This window comes from Camellia sinensis, unplaced genomic scaffold, assembly GCF_055761805.1.
Source record: "Camellia sinensis isolate YWXY unplaced genomic scaffold, ASM5576180v1 Unanchor4, whole genome shotgun sequence".
NCBI classification, from domain to species: domain Eukaryota; kingdom Viridiplantae; phylum Streptophyta; class Magnoliopsida; order Ericales; family Theaceae; genus Camellia; species Camellia sinensis.
The window spans coordinates 8,154,148-8,166,282 of record NW_028129277.1 but is presented as its reverse complement, the minus strand read 5'-3'; positions in this window follow the sequence as shown (position 1 = coordinate 8,166,282).

The window sequence follows — 12,135 nt, the reverse complement described above, 5'->3', positions numbered from 1 at the left end:
TCCTGCACAGTGGCAGATATGTAAATACGGGGTTTACATACCATTTCTTGCGCATTACGGTTCTAACACTCGAACAAATATACGGATTCTCCTGCACAGTGGCAGATATGTAAATACGGGGTTTCCGTACCATTTCTTGCGCATTACGGTTCGAACACTCGAACACCTATACGGATTCTCCTGCACAGTGGCAGATATGTAAATACGGGGTTTCCGTACCATTTCTTGCGCAATACGGTTCGAACACTCGAACACCTATACGGATTCTCCTGCACAGTGGCAGATATGTAAATACGGGGTTTACATACCATTTCTTGCGCATTACGGTTCGAACACTCGAAAACCTATACGGACTCTCCTGCACAGTGGCAGATATGTAAATACGGGGTTTACATACCATTTCTTGCGCATTACGGTTCTAACACTCGAACACCTATACGGATTCTCCTGCACAGTGGCAGATATGTAAATACGGGGTTTCCGTACCATTTCTTGCGCATTACAGTTCGAACACTCGAACACCTATACGGATTCCCCTGCACAGTGGCAGATATGTAAATACGGGGTTTTCGTACCATTTCTTGCGCATTACGGTTCGAACACTCGAACACCTATACGGATTCTCCTGCACAGTGGCATATATGTAAATACGGGGTTTCCATTCCATTTCTTGGGCATTACGGTTCGAACACTCGAACACCTATACGGATTCTCCTGCACAGTGGCAGATATGTAAATACGGGGTTTCCGTACCATTTCTTGCGTATTACGGTTCGAACACTCGAACACCTATACGGATTGTCCTACACAGTGGCAGATATGTAAATACGGGGTTTCCGTACCATTTCTTGCGCAATACGGTTCGAACACTCGAACAGCTATACGGATTCTCCTGCACAGTGGCAGATATGTAAATACGGGGCTTACATACCATTTCTGGCGCATTTCGGTTCTAACACTCGAACACCTATACGGATTCTCCTGCACAGTGGCAGATATGTAAATACGGGGTTTCCGTACCATTTCTTGCGTATTACGGTTCGAACACTCGAACACCTATACGGATTGTCCTACACAGTGGCAGATATGTAAATACGGGGTTTCCGTACCATTTCTTGCGCATTACGGTTCGAACACTCGAACACCTATACGGATTGTCCTGCACAGTGGCAGATATGTAAATACGGGGTTTCCGTACCATTTCTTGCGCAATACGGTTCGAACACTCGAACACCTATACGGATTCTCCTGCACAGTGGCAGATATGTAAATACGGGGTTTCCGTACCATTTCTTGCGCAATACGGTTCGAACACTCGAACACCTATACGGATTCCCCTGCACAGTGGCAGATATGTAAATACGGGGTTTCCGCACCATTTCTTGCGCAATACGGTTCGAACACTCGAACACCTTTACGGATTCTCCTGCACAGTGGCAGATATGTAAATACGGGGTTTACATACCATTTCTTGCGCATTACGGTTCTAACACTCGAACACCTATACGGATTCTCCTGCACAGTGGCAGATATGTAAATACGGGGTTTCCGTACCATTTCTTGCGCATTACGGTTCGAACACTCGAACACCTATACGGATTACCCTGCACAGTGGCAGATATGTAAATACGGGGTTTCCGTACCATTTCTTGCGCATTTCGGTTCGAACACTCGAACACCTATACGGATTGTCCTGCACAGTGGCAGATATGTAAATACGGGGTTTCCGTATCATTTCTTGCGCAATACGGTTCGAACACTCGAACACCTATACGGATTCTCCTGCACAGTGGCAGATATGTAAATACGGGGTTTACATACCATTTCTTGCGCATTACGGTTCTAACACTCGAACAAATATACGGATTCTCCTGCACAGTGGCAGATATGTAAATACGGGGTTTCCGTACCATTTCTTGCGCATTACGGTTCGAACACTCGAACACCTATACGGATTCTCCTGCACAGTGGCAGATATGTAAATACGGGGTTTCCGTACCATTTCTTGCGCATTACGGTTCGAACACTCGAACACCTATATGGATTCCCCTGCACAGTGGCAGATATGTAAATACGGGGTTTCCGTTCCATTTCTTGCGCATTACGATTCGAACACTCGAACACCTATACGGATTGTCCTGCACAGTGGCAGATATGTAAATACGGGGTTTCCGTACCATTTCTTGCGCAATACGGTTCGAACACTCGAACACCTATACGGATTCTCCTACACAGTGGCAGATATGTAAATACGGGGTTTACTTACCATTTCTTGCGCATTACGGTTCTAACACTCGAACACCTATACGGATTCTCCTGCACAGTGGCAGATATGTAAATACGAGGTTTCCGTACCATTTCTTGCGCATTACGATTCGAACACTCGAACACCTATACGGATTCTCCTGCACAGTGGTAGATATGTAAATACGGGGTTTCCGTACCATTTCTTGCGCATTACGGTTCGAACACTCGAACACCTATACGGATTGTCCTACACAGTGGCAGATATGTAAATACGGGGTTTCCGTACCATTTCTTGCGCAATACGGTTCGAACACTCGAACACCTATACGGATTCTCCTGCACAGTGGCAGATATGTAAATACGGGGTTTACATACCATTTCTTGGCATTACGGTTCGAACACTCGAAAACCTATACGGACTCTCCTGCACAGTGGCAGATATGTAAATACGGGGTTTACATACCATTTCTTGCGCATTACGGTTCTAACACTCGAACACCTATACGGATTCTGCTGCACAGTGGCAGATATGTAAATAAGGGGTTTCCGTACCATTTCTTGCGCATTACGGTTCGAACACTCGAACACCTATACGGATTCCCCTGCACAGTGGCAGATATGTAAATACGGGGTTTCCGTACCATTTCTTGCGCATTACGGTTCGAACACTCGAACACCTATACGGATTCTCCTGCACAGTGGCAGATATGTAAATACGGGGTTTCCGTACCATTTCTTGCGCAATACGGTTCGAACACTCGAACACCTATACGGATTCTCCTGCACAGTGGCAGATATGTAAATACGGGGTTTACATACCATTTCTTGCGCATTACGGTTCTAACACTCGAACACCTATACGGATTCTCCTGCACAGTGGCAGATATGTAAATACGGGGTTTACATACCATTTCTTGCGCATTACGGTTCGAACACTCGAACACCTATACGGATTCTCCTGCACAGTGGCAGATATGTAAATACGGGGTTTCGGGACCATTTCTTGCACATTACGGTTCGAACACTCGAACACCTATATGGATTCTCCTGCACAGTGGTAGATATGTAAATACGGGGTTTCCATACCATTTCTTGCGCATTACGGTTCGAACACTCGAACACCTATACGGATTCCCCTGCACAGTGGCAGATATGTAAATACGGGGTTTCCGTACCATTTCTTGCGCATTACGGTTCGAACACTCGAACCCCTATACGGATTGTCCTGCACAGTGGCAGATATGTAAATACGGGGTTTCCGTACCATTTCTTGCGCATTACGGTTCGAACACTCGAACACCTATATGGATTCCCCTGCACAGTGGCAGATATGTAAATACGGGGTTTCCGTTCCATTTCTTGCGCATTACGGTTCGAACACTCGAACACCTATACGGATTCCCCTGCACAGTGGCAGATATGTAAATACGGGGTTTCCGTACCATTTCTTGCGCATTACGGTTCGAACACTCGAACACCTATACGGATTCTCCTGCACAGTGGCAGATATGTAAATACGGGGTTTCCGTACCATTTCTTGCGCAATACGGTTCGAACACTCGAACACCTATACGGATTCTCCTGCACAGTGGCAGATATGTAAATACGGGGTTTACATACCATTTCTTGCGCATTACGGTTCTAACACTCGAACACCTATACGGATTCTCCTGCACAGTGGCAGATATGTAAATACGGGGTTTACATACCATTTCTTGCGCATTACGGTTCGAACACTCGAACACCTATACGGATTCTCCTGCACAGTGGCAGATATGTAAATACGGGGTTTCGGGACCATTTCTTGCACATTACGGTTCGAACACTCGAACACCTATATGGATTCTCCTGCACAGTGGTAGATATGTAAATACGGGGTTTCCATACCATTTCTTGCGCATTACGGTTCGAACACTCGAACACCTATACGGATTCCCCTGCACAGTGGCAGATATGTAAATACGGGGTTTCCGTACCATTTCTTGCGCATTACGGTTCGAACACTCGAACCCCTATACGGATTGTCCTGCACAGTGGCAGATATGTAAATACGGGGTTTCCGTACCATTTCTTGCGCATTACGGTTCGAACACTCGAACACCTATATGGATTCCCCTGCACAGTGGCAGATATGTAAATACGGGGTTTCCGTTCCATTTCTTGCGCATTACGGTTCGAACACTCGAACACCTATACGGATTGTCCTGCACAGTGGCAGATATGTAAATACGGGGTTTCCGTACCATTTCTTGCGCAATACGGTTCGAACACTCGAACACCTATACGGATTCTCCTACACAGTGGCAGATATGTAAATACGGGGTTTACATACCATTTCTTGCGCATTACGGTTCTAACACTCGAACACCTATACGGATTCTCCTGCACAGTGGCAGATATGTAAATACGAGGTTTCCGTACCATTTCTTGCGCATTACGATTCGAACACTCGAACACCTATACGGATTCTCCTGCACAGTGGTAGATATGTAAATACGGGGTTTCCGTACCATTTCTTGCGCATTACGGTTCGAACACTCGAACACCTATACGGATTCTCCTGCACAGTGGCAGATATGTAAATACGGGGTTTCCGTACCATTTCTTGCGCAATACGGTTCGAACACTCGAACACCTATACGGATTCTCCTGCACAGTGGCAGATATGTAAATACGGGGTTTACATACCATTTCTTGCGCATTACGGTTCGAACACTCGAAAACCTATACGAACTCTCCTGCACAGTGGCAGATATGTAAATACGGGGTTTACATACCATTTCTTGCGCATTACGGTTCTAACACTCGAACACCTATACGGATTCTCCTGCACAGTGGCAGATATGTAAATACGGGGTTTCCGTACCATTTCTTGCGCATTACAGTTCGAACACTCGAACACCTATACGGATTCCCCTGCACAGTGGCAGATATGTAAATACGGGGTTTTCGTACCATTTCTTGCGCATTACGGTTCGAACACTCGAACACCTATACGGATTCTCCTGCACAGTGGCATATATGTAAATACGGGGTTTCCATTCCATTTCTTGGGCATTACGGTTCGAACACTCGAACACCTATACGGATTCTCCTGCACAGTGGCAGATATGTAAATACGGGGTTTCCGTACCATTTCTTGCGTATTACGGTTCGAACACTCGAACACCTATACGGATTGTCCTACACAGTGGCAGATATGTAAATACGGGGTTTCCGTACCATTTCTTGCGCAATACGGTTCGAACACTCGAACAGCTATACGGATTCTCCTGCACAGTGGCAGATATGTAAATACGGGGCTTACATACCATTTCTGGCGCATTTCGGTTCTAACACTCGAACACCTATACGGATTCTCCTGCACAGTGGCAGATATGTAAATACGGGGTTTCCGTACCATTTCTTGCGTATTACGGTTCGAACACTCGAACACCTATACGGATTGTCCTACACAGTGGCAGATATGTAAATACGGGGTTTCCGTACCATTTCTTGCGCATTACGGTTCGAACACTCGAACACCTATACGGATTGTCCTGCACAGTGGCAGATATGTAAATACGGGGTTTCCGTACCATTTCTTGCGCAATACGGTTCGAACACTCGAACACCTATACGGATTCTCCTGCACAGTGGCAGATATGTAAATACGGGGTTTCCGTACCATTTCTTCCGCATTACGGTTCGAACACTCGAACACCTATACGGATTCCCCTGCACAGTGGCAGATATGTAAATACGGGGTTTCCGCACCATTTCTTGCGCAATACGGTTCGAACACTCGAACACCTTTACGGATTCTCCTGCACAGTGGCAGATATGTAAATACGGGGTTTACATACCATTTCTTGCGCATTACGGTTCTAACACTCGAACACCTATACGGATTCTCCTGCACAGTGGCAGATATGTAAATACGGGGTTTCCGTACCATTTCTTGCGCATTACGGTTCGAACACTCGAACACCTATACGGATTACCCTGCACAGTGGCAGATATGTAAATACGGGGTTTCCGTACCATTTCTTGCGCATTTCGGTTCGAACACTCGAACACCTATACGGATTGTCCTGCACAGTGGCAGATATGTAAATACGGGGTTTCCGTATCATTTCTTGCGCAATACGGTTCGAACACTCGAACACCTATACGGATTCTCCTGCACAGTGGCAGATATGTAAATACGGGGTTTACATACCATTTCTTGCGCATTACGGTTCTAACACTCGAACAAATATACGGATTCTCCTGCACAGTGGCAGATATGTAAATACGGGGTTTCCGTACCATTTCTTGCGCATTACGGTTCGAACACTCGAACACCTATACGGATTCTCCTGCACAGTGGCAGATATGTAAATACGGGGTTTCCGTACCATTTCTTGCGCAATACGGTTCGAACACTCGAACACCTATACGGATTCTCCTGCACAGTGGCAGATATGTAAATACGGGGTTTACATACCATTTCTTGCGCATTACGGTTCGAACACTCAAAAACCTATACGGACTCTCCTGCACAGTGGCAGATATGTAAATACGGGGTTTACATACCATTTCTTGCGCATTACGGTTCTAACACTCGAACACCTATACGGATTCTCCTGCACAGTGGCAGATATGTAAATACGGGGTTTCCGTACCATTTCTTGCGCATTACGGTTCGAACACTCGAACACCTATACGGATTCCCCTGCACAGTGGCAGATATGTAAATACGGGGTTTTCGTACCATTTCTTGCGCATTACAGTTCGAACACTCGAACACCTATACGGATTCTCCTGCACAGTGGCATATATGTAAATACGGGGTTTCCATTCCATTTCTTGCGCATTACGGTTCGAACACTCGAACACCTATACGGATTCTCCTGCACAGTGGCAGATATGTAAATACGGGGTTTCCGTACCATTTCTTGCGTATTACGGTTCGAACACTCGAACACCTATACGGATTGTCCTACACAGTGGCAGATATGTAAATACGGGGTTTCCGTACCATTTCTTGCGCAATACGGTTCGAACACTCGAACAGCTATACGGATTCTCCTGCACAGTGGCAGATATGTAAATACGGGGCTTACATACCATTTCTGGCGCATTACGGTTCTAACACTCGAACACCTATACGGATTCTCCTGCACAGTGGCAGATATGTAAATACGGGGTTTCCGTACCATTTCTTGCGTATTACGGTTCGAACACTCGAACACCTATACGGATTGTCCTACACAGTGGCAGATATGTAAATACGGGGTTTCCGTACCATTTCTTGCGCATTACGGTTCGAACACTCGAACACCTATACGGATTGTCCTGCACAGTGGCAGATATGTAAATACGGGGTTTCCGTACCATTTCTTGCGCAATACGGTTCGAACACTCGAACACCTATACGGATTCTCCTGCACAGTGGCAGATATGTAAATACGGGGTTTACATACCATTTCTTGCGCATTACGGTTCTAACACTCGAACACCTATACGGATTCTCCTGCACAGTGGCAGATATGTAAATACGGGGTTTACATACCATTTCTTGCGCATTACGGTTCGAACACTCGAACACCTATACGGATTCTCCTGCACAGTGGCAGATATGTAAATACGGGGTTTCGGGACCATTTCTTGCACATTACGGTTCGAACACTCGAACACCTATATGGATTCTCCTGCACAGTGGTAGATATGTAAATACGGGGTTTCCATACCATTTCTTGCGCATTACGGTTCGAACACTCGAACACCTATACGGATTCCCCTGCACAGTGGCAGATATGTAAATACGGGGTTTCCGTACCATTTCTTGCGCATTACGGTTCGAACACTCGAACCCCTATACGGATTGTCCTGCACAGTGGCAGATATGTAAATACGGGGTTTCCGTACCATTTCTTGCGCATTACGGTTCGAACACTCGAACACCTATATGGATTCCCCTGCACAGTGGCAGATATGTAAATACGGGGTTTCCGTTCCATTTCTTGCGCATTACGGTTCGAACACTCGAACACCTATACGGATTGTCCTGCACAGTGGCAGATATGTAAATACGGGGTTTCCGTACCATTTCTTGCGCAATACGGTTCGAACACTCGAACACCTATACGGATTCTCCTACACAGTGGCAGATATGTAAATACGGGGTTTACATACCATTTCTTGCGCATTACGGTTCTAACACTCGAACAAATATACGGATTCTCCTGCACAGTGGCAGATATGTAAATACGAGGTTTCCGTACCATTTCTTGCGCATTACGATTCGAACACTCGAACACCTATACGGATTCTCCTGCACAGTGGTAGATATGTAAATACGGGGTTTCCGTACCATATCTTGCGCATTACGGTTCGAACACTCGAACACCTATACGGATTGTCCTACACAGTGGCAGATATGTAAATACGTGGTTTCCGTACCATTTCTTGCGCAATACGGTTCGAACACTCGAACACCTATACGGATTCTCCTGCACAGTGGCAGATATGTAAATACGGGGTTTACATACCATTTCTTGGCATTACGGTTCGAACACTCGAAAACCTATACGGACTCTCCTGCACAGTGGCAGATATGTAAATACGGGGTTTACATACCATTTCTTGCGCATTACGGTTCTAACACTCGAACACCTATACGGATTCTCCTGCACAGTGGTAGATATGTAAATAAGGGGTTTCCGTACCATTTCTTGCGCATTACGGTTCGAACACTCGAACACCTATACGGATTCCCCTGCACAGTGGCAGATATGTAAATACGGGGTTTCCGTACCATTTCTTGCGCATTACGGTTCGAACACTCGAACACCTATACGGATTCTCCTGCACAGTGGCAGATATGTAAATACGGGGTTTCCGTACCATTTCTTGCGCATTACGGTTCGAACACTCGAACACCTATACGGATTCTCCTGCACAGTGGCAGATATGTAAATACGGGGTTTCCGTACCTTTTCTTGCGCATTACGGTTCGAACACTCGAACACCTATACGGATTGTCCTACACAGTGGCAGATATGTAAATACGGGGTTTCCGTACCATTTCTTGCGCAATACGGTTCGAACACTCGAACACCTATACGGATTCTCCTGCACAGTGGCAGATATGTAAATACGGGGTTTCCGTACCATTTCTTGCGCATTACGGTTCGAACACTCGAACACCTATACGGATTGTCCTACACAGTGGCAGATATGTAAATACGGGGTTTCCGCACCATTTCTTGCGCAATACGGTTCGAACACTCGAACACCTATACGGATTCTTCTGCACAGTGGCAGATATGTAAATACGGGGTTTACATACCATTTCTTGCGCATTACGGTTCGAACACTCGAAAACCTATACGAATTCTCCTGCACAGTGGCAGATATGTAAATACGGGGTTTACATACCATTTCTTGCGCATTACGGTTCTAACACTCGAACACCTATACGGATTCTCCTACACAGTGGCAGATATGTAAATACGGGGTTTTCGTACCGTTTCTTGCGCATTACGGTTCGAACACTCGAACACCTATACGGATTCCCCTGCACAGTGGCAGATATGTAAATACGGGGTTTCCGTACCATTTCTTGCGCATTACGGTTCGAACACTCGAACACCTATACGGATTCCCCTGCACAGTGGCAGATATGTAAATACGGGGTTTCCGTACCCTTTCTTGCGCATTACGGTTCGAACACTCGAACACCTATACGGATTGTCCTGCACAGTGGCAGATATGTAAATACGGGGTTTCCGTACCATTTCTTGCGCAATACGGTTCGAACACTCGAACACCTATACGGATTCTCCTGCACAGTGGCAGATATGTAAATACGGGGTTTACATACCATTTCTTGCGCATTACGGTTCTAACACTCGAACACCTATACGGATTCTCCTGCACAGTGGCAGATATGTAAATACGAGGTTTCCGTACCATTTCTTGCGCATTACGGTTCGAACTCTCGAACACCTATACGGATTCTCCTGCACAGTGGCAGATATGTAAATACGGGGTTTACATACCATTTCTTGCGCATTACGGTTCTAACACTCGAACACCTATACGGATTCTCCTGCACAGTGGCAGATATGTAAATACGGGGTTTCCGTACCATTTCTTGCGCATTACGATTCGAACACTCGAACACCTATACGGATTCTCCTGCACAGTGGCAGATATGTAAATACGGGGTTTCCGTACCATTTCTTGCGCATTACGGTTCGAACACTCGAACACCTATACGGATTGTCCTACACAGTGGCAGATATGTAAATACGGGGTTTCCGTACCATTTCTTGCGCAATACGGGTCGAACACTCGAACACCTATACGGATTCTCCTGCACAGTGGCAGATATGTAAATACGGGATTTACATACCATTTCTTGCGCATTACGGTTCGAACACTCGAAAACCTATACGGACTCTCCTGCACAGTGGCAGATATGTAAATACGGGGTTTACATACCATTTCTTGCGCATTACGGTTCTAACACTCGAACACCTCTACGGATTCTCCTGCATAGTGGCAGATATGTAAATACGGGGTTTCCGTACCATTTCTTGCGCATTACGGTTCGAACACTCGAACACCTATACGGATTCCCCTGCACAGTGGCAGATATGTAAATACGGGGTTTCCGTACCATTTCTTGCGCATTACGGTTCGAACACTCGAACACCTATACGGATTGTCCTGCACAGTGGCAGATATGTAAATATGGGGTTTCCGTACCATTTCTTGCGCATTACGGTTCGAACACTCGAACACCTATACGGATTCTCCTGCACAGTGGCAGATATGTAAATACGGGGTTTTCGTACCATTTCTTGCGCATTACGGTTCGAACACTCGAACACCTATACGGATTCTCCTGCACAGTGGCAGATATGTAAATACGGGGTTTCATTACATACGGGGTTTCCGTACCATTTCTTGCGCATTACGGTTCGAACACTCGAAAACCTATACGGACTCTCCTGCACAGTGGCAGATATGTAAATACGGGGTTTACATACCATTTCTTGCGCATTACGGTTCTAACACTCGAACACCTCTACGGATTCTCCTGCACAGTGGCAGATATGTAAATACGGGGTTTCCGTACCATTTCTTGCGCATTACGGTTCGAACACTCGAACACCTATACGGATTCCCCTGCACAGTGGCAGATATGTAAATACGGGGTTTCCGTACCATTTCTTGCGCATTACGGTTCGAACACTCGAACACCTATACGGATTGTCCTACACAGTGGCAAATATGTAAATATGGGGTTTCCGTACCATTTCTTGCGCATTACGGTTCGAACACTCGAACACCTATACGGATTCCCCTGCACAGTGGCAGATATGTAAATACGGGGTTTCCGTACCATTTCTTGCGCAATACGGTTCGAACACTCGAACACCTATACGGATTCTCCTGCACAGTGGCAGATATGTAAATACGGGGTTTACATACCATTTCTTGCGCATTACGGTTCGAACACTCGAAAACCTATACGGACTCTCCTGCACAGTGGCAGATATGTAAATACGGGGTTTACATACCATTTCTTGCGCATTACGGTTCTAACACTCGAACACCTATACGGATTCTCCTGCACAGTGGCAGATATGTAAATACGGGGTTTCCATACCATTTCTTGCGCATTACGGTTCGAACACTCGAACACCTATACGGATTCCCCTGCACAGTGGCAGATATGTAAATACGGGGTTTCCGTACCATTTCTTGCGCATTACGGTTCGAACACTCGAACACCTATACGGATTCTCCTGCACAGTGGCATATATGTAAATACGGGGTTTCCATACCATTTCTTGCGCATTACGGTTCGAGCACTCGAACACCTATACGGATTCTCCTGCACAGTGGCAG